We start from the raw sequence: 18,165 nt of genomic DNA, 5'->3' as shown, positions 1-18,165 counted from the left end.
GCAAGATGAACAGCGTCCAAGGCAACAGGGGGTCAAGAAGGATGAAGGCTGAGAAAAGGCCGTTAGATGGGCAAGTAAGAGACTGCTGGAACCTCGGAAAAGGCAATTCCGGTCAAATGATGAGGTCGGAGGCCAAAGTCAAATGGGTTTAGAAAAAGTGAGAGAGGAAATACTATTAGTTATTATAACAACCAGCTTAGCTTCAGAGAAGTGTGGAGAAAATGGGCTTCCCTCCTTTCTTTACAGAGGTGGGTAACTATGGGTGTGGAATATTACATATATTCCTTGAGCTCAATGTGTGCTATGCTCTGGTTTTGCTAAACTGATTTCTTTTTTTAAACTCTGTTGGAAAGAAAACCTTGGTGGGCTGAAAAGGAGGTATATATGTGGAAATAACTGTGACATAAAAACAAAAGGCATCAATTTTAGAAACTTTTAAAATTAAGTGTATAGAGTATCTGCCCTGAAGTCAGGAAAACCTGAGTTCAAATCAGGCCTCTGACACTTCCTAGCTGTGTGACCCCGGGCAAGCCACTTAACCCCACTGCCTAGCCAATAAATAAATAAATGAATGAATGAATGAACGAATGAATGAATGAAGAGGGGTGGCTAGGTGGTGCAGTGGATGGAGCACTGGCCCTGAAGTCAGGAGGACCTGAGTTCAAATCCAGTCTCAGACTAAACACTTGACACTTACTAGCTGTGTGACCCAGCTGCCTAAAAAAAAAGAAAGAAAGAAAATAGAAGCAGGGTCAGGCAGTGGGAGGTGAACCGGGCGCATGAAAACCTAGAGAGGAAAAAAGGATCCAGGAGAAGAGGCAAGATGAACAGCGTCCAAGGCAACAGGGGGTCAAGAAGGATGAAGACTGAGAAAAGGCCGTTAGATGGGCAAGTAAGAGACTGCTGGAACCTCGGAAAAGGCAATTCTGGTCAAATAATGAGGTCGGAGGCCAAAGTCAAATGGGTTTAGAAAAAGTGAGAGAGGAAATACTATTAGTTATTATAACAACCAGCTTAGCTTCAGAGAAGTGTGGAGAAAATGGGCTTCCCTCCTTTCTTTACAGAGGTGGGTAACTGTGGGTGTGGAATATTACATATATTCCTTGAGCTCAATGTGTGCTATGCTCTGGTTTTGCTAAACTGATTTTTTTTTTTAAACTTTGTTGGAAAGGAAACCTTGGTGGGCTGAAAAGGAGGTATATATGTGGAAATAACTGTGACATAAAAACAAAAGGCATCAATTTTAGAAACTTTTAAAATTAAGTGTATAGAGTATCTGCCCTGAAGTCAGGAAAACCTGAGTTCAAATCAGGCCTCTGACACTTCCTAGCTGTGTGACTCTGGGCAAGCCACTTAACTTTGATTGCATACCCTCCTGCCCCCTCAAAAATATACAAGCTCATTGGCATGTCTCTTTGCAGAGCACAGACATCAAGGCAGAGCAGTACTGGAGGACTAGCTCGAAGACGTTTCAGATATCCACTAAGAAGCGCTTTTACACATGTCCTTCAATCAATAAACAGTATTTGTTAAAAGCCTGTTACATGCCAGAGCCTATGCTGAGAGTTAGAAACAAACACCAAAGTGCAACAATCCCTGCTTTCACAGAGCTTACATTCTATTATAAGACATACAACAAGTTCAAAGATAAATACATCCCGGACAGACCCAAAATTTGGAGAAGGGGGAATTAACAGCTCAGGGAACCAGGAAGGCCTCTCCAAGGAGGTAACACTTGAACTGAGCCTTACAGGGAGCACAAAGTTCCTGGGGGCATTGGGGGGCACAGCCTGCACAAAGGTGGAATGTCATGGAAAGGAATATCAGAGTATAGAGGATGCTTGGATGCCTTCCATCAGCAAAGTTCACGAGTTCCCACCCACGCCACGCCAGCCAGCCGTCTGGGGATGGCCCTCCCAGAGCCAATCATGGAGGGCTGATCTTTGAATAGCAGACACACACAGCTTGACCAGGACTGACAAGCTTGTGCTCTGCTAACACAGCCTTCAAAAACGCAGCGGGATCATGGGCTCTCTCCAGCAGTACAGGGATGACAAGCAAATTCCTGAGGTATTTCATATTTTTTTAAAGTCACCTCCATACCACCGGAAGCGTCAGATGCAGAGTGAAGTGAGCAGAACACGGAGAACAATTTATACTCTAACAACATCACTATAAAGACTTTAGAACTCTGATCAATATCTCACCAAACACCATTCCAGTGGATTCAGGATACAACAGTCGCCCGCCTGCTGACAGTGAGGCGATGGGTCCAGAGCAACACCGAGACACTTTCTTTTGGATATGGCCAATGAAGGAATTTATTTTGCTTGATTATCCACATACACAACAGGGGTTTTGTTCTTTAGTGAAAGTGGGAGAGAGAGAAGATGGATTTTCAATGACTGAAAAATTAAGAACTGAACTTCTTTTTAAAATGAGACCTCAGAAGGAGGCTTCAGTGAAAGCCCTCAAATACAGCTGTACACATTTTTTTCAATTAATGAAAATCCACCTTCCTGTCACCTTCCTCTGACCTGCTCCTCCCCCTTAAAAAAGAAAAACAAACCCTTGTAACAAATATGCATAATCAAACAAAACAAATTTCCGCATTGGCCATGTCCAAAAAATGTCCCAATCTGCACCCTGAGTTTATCACCTCTATATCGGGTGGTAGAAGTCGTATAAAACGGTACAACCCTGCTCCCCTCCACCGGTGTCTGACAGATTAAAGAAGGATGGATCAAAGTCTCATAAGCTAACATGGAGAAGACAGAATCTAACCCATGTCTGATAAAGAGACATCACTGCATAATGGATGCATAGCGACCTGGCTTTAAATCTAAATCATGAAGACCTGGATTCAAATCTTCCCTCAGACACTTTGGTGGTTATGCGGGGGCCCTAAGCAAGTAAGGAAATCTTTCTGAGCCTCAATTTTCTCATTTGTAAAATGGTGATCTAGAAAAATAGCACCTACTTCACAGGGATGTTGTGAGGATGAATTGAGGTAATGTATATAGAAGGATTTGCAATGCTTTGAGGGCTATATAAATCCCAGCTATTATTATTATGTTGGGGCAAAAATAGTTGCAAGGTAAATGAATGCAGCAGAGAGGTCAATGTGTTCCACTTTCCCCAATCTGAAGGACAGCCTAAACACCAGCTCCGCAGCGCTGCCTTGACACCTGGAGCCATGCAGCAAACAAGGAAAACGCAAGCCACCGGCTCATGCACTCACCAGCTCACACTAATGCTGCCTCGGATGCAGTAAACACAAATGTTTTTCGGATATAAAGCACTAGCACCAAGATCTTCTTAAAGTGTTTCTATTAAAACAGCTAATAACCAATATTTTCCATCCCTGATATGCTTCTCTTTCAGGCTTGCAACAATATTATTTTAGCATCTTTTTAAAAACGTCTTTAACAGAATGCTGAAGAAATAGTGAGTTCCTGTTAATGGGCATGTCCTCTGTGCCAAGTACTGTGTGGAGTGCTGGAATGCAGTCTGCTCTCAAGGAGCTAACAGGCTACTGGCGCTGCCCATGCCGGGGTCAGCCAACTAGGGCCCCGAGGGCCAAATCCCAACTGTTGTCGCCTTGATGGACCAGACTGAGAAGTAAGCAATTAATAAGAACTTATTAAGCACCTATGTATCTAGCACTGTGCTCAGCACTGCGGATACAAAAAGGGGCAAAAGACAGCCCCTGCCTTCAAGGAGCTTACAATCGAACAGAGTTTGTACATTTTAAAACATAATAAGAGTTTATTTTAAAATACAAACACCATTCTTAGCTCCCCAGGACTGCACAAAAGCAGGCCGCTGTGGCCCTCTGCCTTAGTCTGCTGACCCCTAGTGGATGGAGAAAGCTGGGTTCAGGTCCACTTGGGCCACATACCGTCTGAGTGGGCAGGGTGACTCGGGCAGCTGCTGATGCCTCCAAATCAACCACATCCACCCAGGTCACAACGCTCCACGTTCCCAAGTTTGTTTTGAGCCTATCCTGAGCGCGAGGCCTTGGGAATACAAAGTGACCAAAGGAGTTTCTAAGACATGCTGCTAAGGGGTGGGGGTGGGGATGATAATAATAATGAGGATGATGATGATGATGATTGCTAATATTTATATAGTACTTACTAAGCACCAGATGTGCTGAGAGCTTTACAATTACTGTCTCATTTGGTTGTCACAACAAACTTGGGAGGTGGAAGCTTTCATAATCCCCACTGCATAGGTGAGGAAACTGAGGCAGGCAGAAGCCAAGTGACTTGCCCAGGGTAACACAGCTAGTAAGGATCTGAGGCTGGATTTAAAATCAGGTCTTCCTGACTCCAGGCCTGGGCTCCATCTTCTTCGCTACCTCACTGCCCCGTATACCACGAGGTTCACAGAAGGGTAAATACAAGCTACAAACAAAATAAAAACACATTGCTTCAGGGGTGAGGAGACCATGGAAATAACGGGGAAATAAGGAAAGGTCTCCTGAAGGAGGTGGTAGCTGAGCTAGGTGTTTGAGGGGGCTGGGAGGAGCGACATCCCAGGCACGAAGACGTGAGGTGAGGACACAAGGGAGGAAGCAAGGGTGGAGCGTTGGAAGCCAGGTACAGCCTGCGAGCACAGAGGCCAGAGACCGTGAAACATACACTGGTCCCCCATATGAATAATGGGGCGGAGGAGGCGGGGAGGCCGGCGCAGTGGAATTCAATACAAAGCCAAAATGGAAGCCCACTCTAGCCTTCTAACCGCAATCACAACAAAGGCCCTCCAGCAGAGCCCTCCCCTGCAGTTCCTAATGGCGTGGTCCTTGCCTTTGGAACAGTGCTCTCCATTATATTAACACGCGGCAGTCTCATTTCTGAGATGTGTACTTGCTATGTGTACTGAAGACAGATGGGGGTGGGCTGTCTACAAGAGCTGCCGGCCTGCCCCTTTGTGTAGGGTCTGGATTTACGGGCTCTTTCCTGGGAGGGGACCAGCACAGCCCGTGTGTGTTTGGTGAGTGGCCCGGGCCCCTCTGCTGCAGGAAAATGGGGCCACACCAACCCCGGCCCCCTCCCCGAAGCTGCTGCACCTGAGCTCCAGTACCAGGGCGAAGAGATTCATGAGCTGGTACGAGGTCGGCTGCTGACATGTGGCCCTCACGCTGCCGTGCTCTTTCTGTGCAGGGGCCCTTTCAGTCAGTCTCTCCAAAACCCTCTGAGCTCTGTGCACTGGGCACAGGGAGTAAATGCCCCCAGCCCAAGGCCTGGGGAGCCAAAGGCCAGCCAAGCTGCTGAAGCTTGCCAAGAAGCCTTAACCCTGCCCACATGGCCTCTCACTGGAGAGCAAATGAGAAGCAGCCCACGTCTCGTGAAATACTCACTTAACCAGGACTTTTATAATAAGCTCACAAGCTGCTAAGGCATTTGTCGCAGAACTGATGAAAGGTCAGCTCAGTCATACATATTATTGGCAGAAGGAATTCACGAATTTCATTTCCCAGGTACTTCCAAGTTCAGCAGAGATCTCCACTTACCAAATCATAGGAAACCCAGAACACCTCAAATTCATGCTTTTTTTTTTGGTGAGGCAATCGGGGTTAAGTGACTCAGCCAGGGTCACACAGCCAGTGAGCGTTATGTGTCTGAGACCGAATTTGAACTCAGGTCCTCCTGATTCCAGGGTGGGTGCTCTACCCATAGTGCCACCTAGCTGCCCCAAATTCATGCCTTTGAGGCTACCGAAGGGGAGCCGAAGGTGACCAATCACATGACCACAGGATCATAAATTTAAAGCCGGAAAGAAACTTAGAAGTGATCTAATATAACCCCCTCATTTTACAAATAAAAGAACTGAGATCCACAAAGGTTAAGTGACTTGCTCAAGGTCACAATGGCAGCCAATGACAAATGAATCCAGACCTTCTGACTCCAAACATTTTCCACTGTCCAGACTTCCCATTTTATTTTAAAATTGTAATATACCAACAATACATATGATTGGCTCATTTAAAAAACCACAGCAAAACAGATGTCAAATACCTGAGGTTACAAGTTAAACACGACAGCAAGAGTTATAAAATGATTTTGCTGCTTTACAAGTGCTGGGAAGCAACTTGCTAATGAATTCCATTAAAATCTATTCCAATTAACCCCAGAGGATGCAGAAAACACTAATACTTGTCTCACACCGACACTCTCCAGATTCATGGGGGGGTATCAACACATCACAAAGGCAGGGTCTCATGTCTCTTAGGCTTAAACTGCAAAACCACTGGGCCACTTCTCCAGGCCTTGCAGGGATACAGAGTCTCCTGGATTCGTGCCCCTCAGTGAAGGAGAACAGGGAGACCTCCAAGTAAGCATGTCTCCCAGCAAAGAGAGTCTTCATGAGAGAGCGCTGCATTTGTGGAGTTTCTTTTGTTTCCTGTGTGATAAAATCCAGTCCCTTGTCACTCTGTCCACAGAATACACTCGAAATGAAGGAACTTTTCTGTTCCACACGACTGGCACGAGTGACTGTCCTAATGAATCACAGGGGCTAGTTCACTTCTCTCATCTGTCTTTTTCCTATTGCTAATGTCTGACAGTCATATATTTTTTACAAATCACTTTTCCCCAATAACTAAGCAACATGATTCTTAAATATCCTTCTTCTTTCTCTCTAACTGCTTACTCAGAGAACTGAATGATCCACCATGGTCTCAGCTGCAAGATCTTTCTCTACTCTTGGCCTCTTCTTCCTTAGTCCAGGGTTCATTTTATCTTTGCATACAGTAAGTGCTTAATAACCGGGTTTTTTTTTCATTCACCTCTTTATGTAGGATTCTTCCAACCACCTTAACAACTGCTACCCTCTCAAAACCAGCAGAGTAATCCTCCTTACCAAACCAATGGCCTGCCCAAACTGTCCCCCCAAATCAGGCATCAATTGAAGAGTTTCTTTCGGGCTTGAAGGTGGCACAGTGGATAGGGCACTGGACTTGGAATGAGGAAGACTCATCTTCCTGAGTTCAAATCCAGCCTCAGACACTCACTAGCTATGTCACTTACTAGAAAGTCACTTCACCCTGTTGACCTCAGTTTCCTCATGTGTAAAATGAGCTGGAGAAGGAAATGGCAAACCACTCCAGCATCTCTGCCCAGAAAACCCCAAATGGGGTCACAAAAAGTCAGGCGTGACTGAACCAACCAACCAACCACCTGATCTACCTATTTCTCTACGTCCTCATTACCAGATTTCCCTCAAGTCCTTCTGGTCCTCAGGTCACAACTTCTACAAAAAAAGAATCCAATTTCTACTTCACCCCACTCCCATTCCTTTACTTTGTGCTTCAAAGCTAGTGCATTAATTAAATTAATTAATTTTCCAATTAAATGCTTTCCTCCCTTTCCATTTTCTTCTGTCCATTTCATACCTAAAATGTCCTCAACTTGTACGGTCTGAGTGAAGTGAGCAGAACCAAGAGAACGTTGTACACAATAACAGCCACCTTGTGTGATGACTGATATTGATAAACTTAACCCTTCCTAGCAATACAAGGATCCAAGACATCCCCAGAGGCGTCGTGATGGAAAATACTATCCACACCCAAAGAAAGAGCTATGGAAGTCGAATTGCTATTTTTTTTCTCTTCTGTTGAGTTTTGTTTCCTCTTTCTGATGGTTCCTCCTACAGATTTTAATTTCTACTTACAACATCACTAATGTGAAAATATGTTTAATAGGAATGTAAATATATAGCCTATATCAGATTGTACACCGTCTTGGGAAGGGTAGTGGAGAAAAATTTTAAACTCAAAAGCATATGGAAGTGATAAGTGATAAATCAAAATAAATTAATAAAAAAATCCAAAAAAATAAAAAAATAAAAATAAAATAAAATGTCCTCAAGTCCTGCTGCACCCCACTCTGACTCTCCTACTCTGGTCCAGCAAGCCTACCCATGAGATCAGAGAATCACAGACTTAAAGCTGAAAGGAACCTACTATGTGGAAGGCCACTAGGGATACAAAACTGAAAACAAAAACCAAAAACCAGCCCACTGTCCCTGTCCTCAAGTAATCTCACAATCTCAGGATCAGAAAGCTCCTCAGCAGCCATCCAGTCCAATCCACATCTCAACAATACATCTGAGAGGGAGCCCGCTACCTCCCCAGGTGGAAGAGATGGAATTGTTAGCAAGCTTTTCTTTAGGTAAAAACCAAAAGTGCCTCATAGTAACCTCCCTTCCCAAGGCCTGCCTTGTGTAGTCAAATAGAACAGGACTAAGCACCACACCCCACCCCACCCCACCAAGGAGGACGAAGCCACTCCCCTTTCAAATTCCTGAACATCACTACCACGCTCCTTCCCAGTCCAAGTGTCAAGTCTTCTCTTTCCAGGCCAAATATTTTGTGTCCTTTCCCCTATTAAAATGTAATAGTTATGATATATAGTTGAACTGAAATTCTGTATGTGGGTGTATATATGCATATATAATATCTATAATCTGTATACTATATTTATATATACATACATTCCCTCAGAATACACTCAATTTTAATTCAGTCAAATAAATTTATTTACATTCATTATCCACAAATTTCTGGGTAAGACAGCCTATACACTACTCATGAGGCTTATATAATATAGTAGGTAATTACAACACACAATTAACACACAATACATAAGTACATAAAAGATGTATATAATATCATTTAGAATAGACTATAAAAGACACAAAATGGCCTTGGGCAGGAAAGATCACTTCTAACTGACAGCAAAAAAGGAAGCTGAAAAGGTGATCACCTGAGCTAGGCCTCGAAGGATGGATAGAGGGACAGCAATGTATGCCAAGAGAATGATGTAAACAAAGAGCACTGGGTGTGTATGAGAGATGGAGAACAGAACGTACGTCTGACTGGAGCAGAGGACAAGAAGTAGGGCGGAGCCCAAGAAAAGGCTGGAAAGTAGAGAGAGAGCACCAAGCTACAGGACTTTGGATTTATCCTATAGGTTGGCAGGCACCAAAGTGCAGAAAGACTGGAAACAGAAGGACACGATCAGATCTGTGAAGATGGAAAATTTCAGCTGCCTTTCACATCCAGAACTCCTGTGATCCAAGAATCAAGGCATTTATTCAGACTCTCCAGTATGAAAAGAACATTTTCTCATTCATCAACACATACACTCCCTTTGTTTAGGAGCAGCTGGCTGGCAGGCCACAGACCTGGATGTTAGTCTTGGCTTTGTCCCTAACTCACGGTGGGACCTTGGCAAGAACCATGGAAGCCAATGCCTCACTTGTCTGGGCCAGAATTCTTGATTTGCAACATGAGGGGACTGAATTAGACAATCTTGAGGTACCTTCCTGCCATAAAATTCTGTTACCTATCATTTGTAAGATGCAGTTGAACGCTCCCCAATTAATTCCAAATTCTTAACCTACCACTCCCCTGCAGCTATGATTAGGATCTCTCTTTTCCCTTTACTCTCTCTCTCTCTTTCTATGTGTGTGTCTCTCTCTCTCTCTCACACACACACACACACACACACACACACACGTTGATATGTGTTAAATACATACATGTATAGAATGTGCCCATCTTTCCTTCAAAATACACTCTTCAAATGCAAGAACTAATTATATTCTCAAATCTAAAACATCCTCGGAACCTAGTTAACACTCCCCACTCCAGACACTCCACAACTGTTTGTTGTTGCTGCGAATGTTGATGATAATGATGAGGAGATCTCTATGAGTCTTCAGAGCAGTGCAGCTTTCAAAGCAATGATTGCAATAAAGCAAGAATTTATTATCTGCCTTATGAAAATTCTAATTGCATAATTAAGCCTTAAGGTAGATATTTCCCCCTTTGGTGACACATACTGATTTCCTCTTTCTAAAAATACCTTGAAGACAGCCTAGATCTCAAAGCTCCAAATAGGAAAAATATCCTGAGAGCAAAAAAGAAAAGCATGAAATATATTACAGATATCTTAAAATGCTTCAAATTAAAATTCTGGCCTTTCAAATTGCTTACTGTGGTACAAGTCTTTAAATCCACACACAGAGATTCATATATAGAGAGATACATAAATATATATGTATGTGTATAACATTTGTGCGCGCATACAAACACCCCCCCCCCCACTTTCTGTCTATGGCTTCTTGCATCTTCCCCATTGAGAAGCTAAGGGCCTGGCTGAGGAATCCAGAGCCCAGGGTTCTGGCCCTGGCTCTGACACTTCCCACCTCTGGAATCCTCAGCGCTGAGGTCAGCTCCGGGGATAACAAAGACAATAAATAGTCCCCGTCCTCAAGGAGCTCACGTTTCATAAGGGGAATAAAACAGGTGATCAAGATTTACAAAAGCCATATACACGACTCTCAAGAGGGACACAGTATTAGTAACAGGGAGGCATCAGGAAAGACCTAATGTAGAAGTGGCACCTAGGCTGAACGGCCTCCTCTCCCACGTGCTGACTCACTGGTCGGGGGGAGGGGAATGAGAACTGAAATCCTCCTTTTTCCTATTGCCACTTCCAGAATCTCCTCCCTCTCTTCATAACTCAGCAATATCTGTTTCCTTTGAGGTTCGCTTGGTTCAAATTTATCATCAATCCAGAGATCCTAGTGGCCATTATCTACCAAACTGCAGGCCCCTCTCCTTCCTTTCTCAATGAGTTCTGTGCCGAGTTCACTTGATCCTTCTTCACCTCAACTCCTGCCTTCCTACTCGGTGACTTCATGTACTTGGTGATCAACTGCCATGACATGCTCCCCTCCTCCCCTCAGCCACAGCCTTGATTTTGTCACTACCCATACTTCCATGGAGAACTCCAAAATTCTCCTTTTCAGCTGTGATTTTTTACGATTTCACCCCTCCAAAGGCTCACTGCTCCTGACTCTGTTTCCTGTCCGCACTAGGAGCTCTAATCCCAACCACATGGGATTACCCATCACCTCCCCCCCTCCAAATCTCGACCTCTTGGTGAACCAGTGCAGCTCTACACTATCCTCTCCCCTTTAACCCCTTCCTTCCTCGGCCTTTTGCCAATAAGCTTAACAAAATCCCAACCCAGAATTCCTCTCACTCGACTCACTCTTCTCTTCCCTCCTACTCATGTGCTGCTGAGCAGATCTGGAGAGAAGTCACAAAACCCGCTGAATGGGACCACTACAAACTGTCACCCAATCTCCACTGGACCCTCAGTAGAGCAAGGCAACCCTTCTACTCCCTAATCAATTTTCCATCGTACTCACTAGTGGCTTTTCCAGATCTTCTCTACTCTCCTCAAGCCTCCCATGGATGAAAGCATACCAAATGCCTCTTTTTTAGTTGAACTGAAAATATTAAGAAATAAGTATTTATTAGAAGCATTTAATCAAATTTCTGAGATAATAAAAAATCCTTTCTCTCCCACCTGAGCCTTTTCTCTTAAGTAGATAAAAGGTTAAGAACAAAAGCTAAGGCCCTAGAAAACAGAACAGTTTGACAACCAAACTTACACTGAGAAATATCTCATATACAGTCTAAAGGAGAAACTAGCCAATGAGATCAGTCCTTACAAGCAAATGCAAAGAGACCCTAATGCAAAACCCCATGTGCCTCTGGGAGAGAGTGAGTTGTGGTAACAGGTAATGGAAGTGCCTTGAAGAGTGTTTAGAGCCTGCACTGACATCCCCCAACTGGTACACAAGGTGAATGAGAGGCCTCTGGGTTAACAATGCTGTAAAGGGGGAGGTTTTCGACCTTCCTCTCTCTCTCTCTCTTTTTTTTCTTGGGGGGGGGTCATTTAATAAATGTTTATTTTTTTTATGCATTCCTATTAAACATATTTTCACATTAGTCATGTTGTAAGAAAGAATTAGAACCATCAGAAGCAACCACAACAAAGAGGAAACAAAACAGAAGGGAAAAAAAGAGCAAATAGTATGCTTCGGTCTGCATTCAAACTCCACAGTTCTTTCTCTGGATGTGGATAGCATTTTCCATCATGAGTCTTTTGGAGTTGTCTTAGATCCTTGCATTGCTGAGAAGGGTTAGGTCTGTCAACATTAGTTATCACACAATGTGGCTGTTAACTGTGTACAACATTCTCCTGGTTCTGTTCACTTCATTCAGCATCAGTCCATACAAGTCTTTCCAGGTTTTTCTGAAGTCCACCTGCTCATCATTTCTTATAGCACAATAATATTCCATCACAATCATATACCACAACTTGTTCAGCCATTCCCCAATTGATGGGCATCCCCTCAATTTCCAATTCTTTGCCACCACAAAAAGAGTTGCTATAAATATTTTTGTACATGTGGGTCCTTTTCCCATTTTTATGATTTCTTTGGGATACAGCCCTACAAGTGCTATTGCTGTGTCAAAGAACATGCACATTTTTCTAGTCCTCTGGGCATCGTTCCAAATTGCTCTCCAAAATGGTTGGATCCTTTCACGACTCCACCAACAATGCATGAGTGTTCCAATTTTCCCACATCTTCTGCAACATTTATCATTTTCCTGTTTTGTCATGTTGGCCAATCTGATAGGTGTGATGTGGTACCTCTGAGTTGTTTTGATTTGCATTTCTCTAATCAATAGTGATATAGAGCATTTTTTCATATGACTATAGATGGCTTTAATTTCTTCATCTGAGAACTACCTGTTTATATCCTTTGAGCATTTATCAATTGAGGAACGACTTGTACTCTTATAAATGTGACTTAGTTCTCTGTATATTTTAGAAATGAGGCCCTTATCAGAGATACTAGTTGTAAAAATTCTTTACCAGTTTTCTACTTCCCTCCTAATCTTGGATGCATTGGCTTTGTTTGTGCAAAAACTTTTCAATTTAATGTAATCAAGATTATCCATTTTGCATTTAAAATGTTCTCTATCTCCTGTTTGGTCATTAAGTCTTCTGTTCTCTATCAATCTGACAGGCTAACTATTCCTTGCTCTCCCAATTTGCTTATATCAGCCTTTATATCTAAATCATGAACCCATTTTGACTTTATTTTGGTATATGGTACAAGATTTTGGTCTATGCCTAGTTTCTGCCATACTCTTTTCTAGTTTTCCCAGCAGTTTTTGTCAAATAGTGAGTTCTTATCTCAGAAGCTGGAGTCTTTGGGTTTATCAAATAGTAGATTACTATAGTCATTGACTACTGTGTCTTGAATACTTAACCTACTTCACTGACCCATCACTCTATTTCTTAGCCAGTACCATGTAGTTTTGATGATTGCTGCTTTATAATACAATTTAAGATCTGCAACAGTTAGGCTACTTTCCCTGCCATTTCTTTTCATTAGTTCCCTTAATATTCTGGACGTTTTGTTATTCCAAATGAATCTTATTATTATTTTTTCTAGCTCTATAAAATAATATTTTGGTAGTTTGATTTTTATGGCACTGAATAAGTAAATTAGCTTAGGCAGAATTGTCATTTTTAGTATATTAGCTCGGCCTACCCATGAACAACTGATGTCGACTTTCCTCTCTTCAAGGTCAACGTGCAACCCCTTGTAAACAGGCCTTGGTTCCTGATATTTCTTCTTCCTTTTTTGGTGAAGAAAGTTGGAGGCAACTAGTTTGTCAGTTTCCAAAGGTCAGGGCAGTGAGTAGTGCAGGATTCCAGAGGTTCAGGAATCAAGTCTGTGTTGGTGGCTATGTTTTGCAGGTAGTCCAACATCAATGCCCTGAGGAGCAAGAAATGACTTTTGGGACCAAGGCCAGCATTAACTGAGACAAGGAAGGACTCATTCACTATCAATGACACATTTGGAATTGAACTTGGCAGGACAAAGGGTATGTAGAGAGCGCATTACGCTGAAGCCCACTCTCCCTAGAGTGATCAACAGCCAAGGGCCCAATTGAGAGAGGAGATACATTGGTAGGGCACCCAGTTAGCAAAGTTATTCCTTTATTCCAAAAGTACTCCGCAAAATTCTGAATAACTCAGAGAAACATGGGAAGACTTGCACGAAGTAGAGCTGAGTGAAGAAGGCAGGGCCAAAAGAATCATTTATACAATGAAAGCAATGTAAATACAGGTCACTTGGAGGGGCAATGAAACTCAAAATACCACAGATAAACTTCAAAAATGGAAAAGGGGCAGCACCATACCTCCTGCAGTTGTTGATTAAAGTGTTTGTTGGAAAATATCACATGTTTAAAAAAAGATATGATAACAAATAAAAACTTTTTAAATGAATGTCAATTAGGGGGCAGAGCCAAGATGGCAGAGTAAAAGCAGTGAATTGCTTGAGCTCTCCTCCAAACCCCTCCAAATACCTGTAAAAATTGGCTCTAAACAAATTCTAGAGCAGGAGAACCCACAAAAAGACAGAGTGAAACAAACTGCCAGCCCAAGACAACTGGACGGTTGTCCTGCCGGGCAAGGAAAGGAATACAGTTTGGCGTGGGCGCGCAGGCAAAACAGACCTCAGTGAACCTGGAGCAGGCCTCAGAGGACTGAATCAGAGGCAGCTGTGGCAGTTTCCAGACTTCTCAACCCATGCACACGAAAGACAACTTAGAAGGTCAGTAGGAAAAGTCTGTGACTGCAGTGAGAGGGAAGTTCAGTCCCAGCCACAGTCCCCTTGTGTGGCCTTGGGGCGGTGGCTGCTGCTTCTAGAGCTTCTGGCCCACAAACTGAGGAGGAATCGAGTGGCTAATCAGAGGGGAATTGCAGGGATCTCTTTGCTGGTGCTAAGGCAGGATTCTCTTGCTTTGCCCGCGCTTGGATCTGGGTCACAGTTCTGGGTGGCGATCCTGAGGCGAGGAGGAGTGCTGGCAAGGAGGAGTGCTGGCGTGGCTGGCTTGTAGTAGTGGTGGAGAGGGAATCCTCCACACAGTTCCAAGGCAGAAAAGAGTGCTTGTGGTCATGCACAGAGCAGAGCACAGGCCAGGAAAAGAGCAAACACCTCGCCCCTTTATCATACCACCTTGGGAGAACTGAAAATTTACAGGTCCCTAGAAGTATCTCTGAAAACAGCTGCACAAAACCCCCAAAGCTTGGGACAGTACATTCTCCACACTGAAAGTAGACCCCTACCTTGACAAAGAGTTTATAACTTAAGTAATTGTCTGGGATCATGAGCAAACCTCACAAAAAAAGTCAGACCATAGAATCTTTCTTTGGTGACAAAGATTGAAACATACAACCAGAAGAAGACAACAAAGCCAACTTTCCTATATCCAAAGCCTCCAAAACAAATATGAATTGGTCCCAGGCCATGGAAGAGATCAAAAAAAATTTTGAGAAGCAAGTAAAAGAAGGAGAGGGAAAACTGGGAAGAGAAATGAGAGGGATGCAAGAAAATCATGAAAAACAAGTCAACAGCTTGCTAAAGGAGACCCAAAAAAATACTGAAGAAAATAACACCTTAAAAAATAGCCTAACCCAAATGGCAAAAGAGGTCCAAAAAGCCAATGAGGAGAAGAATGCCTTAAAAACCAATTGGTCAAATGGAAAAGGAAGTCCAAAAGCTTACTGAAGAAAATACTTCCTTAAAAATTAGAATGGAGCAATTGGAAGCTAGTGACTTTATGAGAAATCAAGATACTGTAAAACAAAACCAAAAGAATGAAAAAATAGAAAACCAAGTGAACTATCTCATTGGAAAAATAACTGACCTGGAAAATAGATGAAGGAGAGACAATTTAAAAATTATTGGCCTATCTGAAAGCCATGATCAAAAAAGAACCTAGACATCATCTTTCAAGAAATTATCAAGGAAAACTACCTTGATATTTTAGAACCAAAGGGCAAAATAAAAGAATGTCAATTGACAAAGAAGGAAAAAAATGTCACAAGTAGCATATTAGTTCAAGGTGCTATATAGAGGCTGGCACCAGAGATGAAGACATTTATCTGACCACAGCTATAACACAAAATAACTTTTCATTTTAGTTGGGGCGGGCGGGGGGGGTAAGCAACATTCTAAGAGCAATCAGGGTGTTCCTAAAATAATTATGAAAAAAAGTAAATACTTTCAACAACTCTCTTTTTCATGTTAGTAGGAAAAAAGCTGAGACCTTGAAATGTCTCTCAATTTCCTTCTTTATAAACTTTGAGAAGGATTGAGAAGCTCTGGAAATTAGGAGACCAGTGGGAATGAATTAAATGCAAATAAGTAGGATTGGATAAGACTTTCATTTCCATATCAGTGGTAATAACAACAGCTAACACTGTTATAAGGAGTTAAAGGTTTGCAGAGGGCTGTGCACATTATCTCGTCTGCTCCTCACAGCAACTTGAAGGTAGATGCTATTAATGACGCCCATTTTACAAATGAGGAAACTGAAGATGAGAGAGCCTACGTGCCATGCTCAGGGTCGCAGAGCTACTCCCAAGTGTCTAAGGCAGGATTTGAACACACATCTTCCTAACGCGTTGCAGAGCTGCAGATCTTTGTGAAGACCCTGACAAGCAAGACTACCACTCTTGAGGTCAAACTCAGTGACACTATGGAGAATGTCAAAGCCAAAATCCAGGACAAGGAAGGTACCCCACCAGATCAACGACGTCTGATTTTTGCCGGAAAACAGCTAGAAGATGGCCAAACTCTCTCCAACTACATCCAGAAAGAGTCCACTCTGCACTTGGTCAAGCTGCATCTTCGAGGGGGCATCACTGAGCCTTCCCTTCACCAGCTGGCCCAGAAGTACAACTGTGACAAGATGATCTGCCGAAAGTGTTACGCCTGCCTGCACCCCCATGCTGTAAACTGCCATAAGAAGTGTGGAACACCAACAATCTGCGCCCCAAGGAGAAAGTCAAATAAAGACCAGCCTCGGAAGCCAGTTTTGGTTTGGCTCCCCTGACTGAAGTGCTCGAGTAGTCTGTTGTAACAAGGCCTTGTTCCTGAGTTTAATGGGGCTGTGATATCAATAAAATCCCCTTTCAGTTGAAAAAACAAAACAAAACAAAACACAATGAGCAAGCCGAAGAACTTCAGGACTTAAAAATCAAAATGGATGAAAAGAAATTATGAGGTAAAACGACAGAAGAAAAGTTGACCACAATGATTACAGAAGCAGCTCCAAAAATACCCCAAGAAATCCTGAGAGATGAAGAATTAAGTAGATAACAGACCTACTGGAACAATCAAAGGAAGAATTAAAATGACTCCTCTGCCTCTCCAAAAAATAATGAAATCACAAGAGAAATTACAAGGATCTAAACAGCTTTTAAAAATCCTGGAGGAATTAAAGAAGAATCACAAAGTCTCTAGAAAATCTTAGAAGGAGATGCCACAAGCCAGCAAAACAGAGAACTGCAGAAAAAAGCAAAAGAAGGCAGGCAGCCTGGCCCAGGGCCTGGCTCAGGCACTTCAGCAAAATGAGGGGTGGAGAGCAGTTCTGCATAGACCCTTCCAGGTACAAAATCCTTGGATTCTGTGTTAGGATTCTGTGACTCTCAAAGTACTGCTGGGGAGGAAGTGGCGTCTCCAAAAGGGCACCAGATTCGGAATCAAGCCCCCAAACCTCTCTGGGCTCTGCTTCTTCCTCTCTAAAATGGAGGTCTCCAAAGGACCTTTTCAACTCCAATATCCTGAGTCTATTATGAAAACAAGAGAAGACAGAATGGCAGATAACAGGATGGAATCCAGCTTAGAAAGTAATTCAACTGGAAAAAGCTTAGGAAGCAATGTAAGCTGAAGAGCACAGATCTGGAGAAAACAACAAATCAAGGAAAGAAAACCTTAGAATTACAGTGTTGCTTGGAAAATATCAAAATAAATAAAGTTATTTCAAGAAAGTTTACAAAAAATTTTCCTAGAGCTAACTGGAAGGGTCCTTTGAGATCATCTAGTCCAACCTGTACCTGAAGCAAGAATCACCTCCACATCATTACCTGACAAAGGACTCTTGCACACCTCCAGTGAATAAGAGCTCACAAATTTTCAAGGCAACTCAGTCCATTTGGGGATAATGCCAATCCCAGGAAGGTTTTTCTAGACTGAGCTAAAATCTCTAAAGCAAAATAAAGCTAATGCCCCATCAAGACCCTACTAAGTCTTCTCTCCTCTTAGTTCAAAAAAACAAACCAAACCAAATCAAAAAAAGGCCTCAATTTTCAGAGGTGATCATTGCAGTGGTCATATGTTCTTGACCAAGGCTACACAAAATTGTCTAACAGCTATCTATTACATATATACATATATATGTATATGTATGTGTAAAATACATAAATA

The 18,165-nt window shown here is 42.8% G+C and overlaps 1 protein-coding gene and 1 pseudogene across 3 annotated transcripts in view; one reads left to right on the top strand and one right to left on the bottom strand.

Annotated features, from left to right (window-relative positions):
* Nucleotides 1–18,165, bottom strand: part of NF2 (neurofibromin 2) — a 128,494-nt gene that overhangs the window by 84,904 nt on the left and 25,425 nt on the right. The gene's annotated exons all lie outside the window — the stretch shown is intronic.
* Nucleotides 5,133–16,752, top strand: LOC114043128 (annotated as a pseudogene).

This window comes from Vombatus ursinus, unplaced genomic scaffold (genome assembly GCF_900497805.2).
Source record: "Vombatus ursinus unplaced genomic scaffold, bare-nosed wombat genome assembly UNPS02001287.1, whole genome shotgun sequence".
Lineage (NCBI taxonomy): Eukaryota > Metazoa > Chordata > Mammalia > Diprotodontia > Vombatidae > Vombatus > Vombatus ursinus.
The sequence above is the reverse complement of the archived record's forward strand: the minus strand, read 5'-3'. Positions and strand labels throughout refer to the sequence as shown.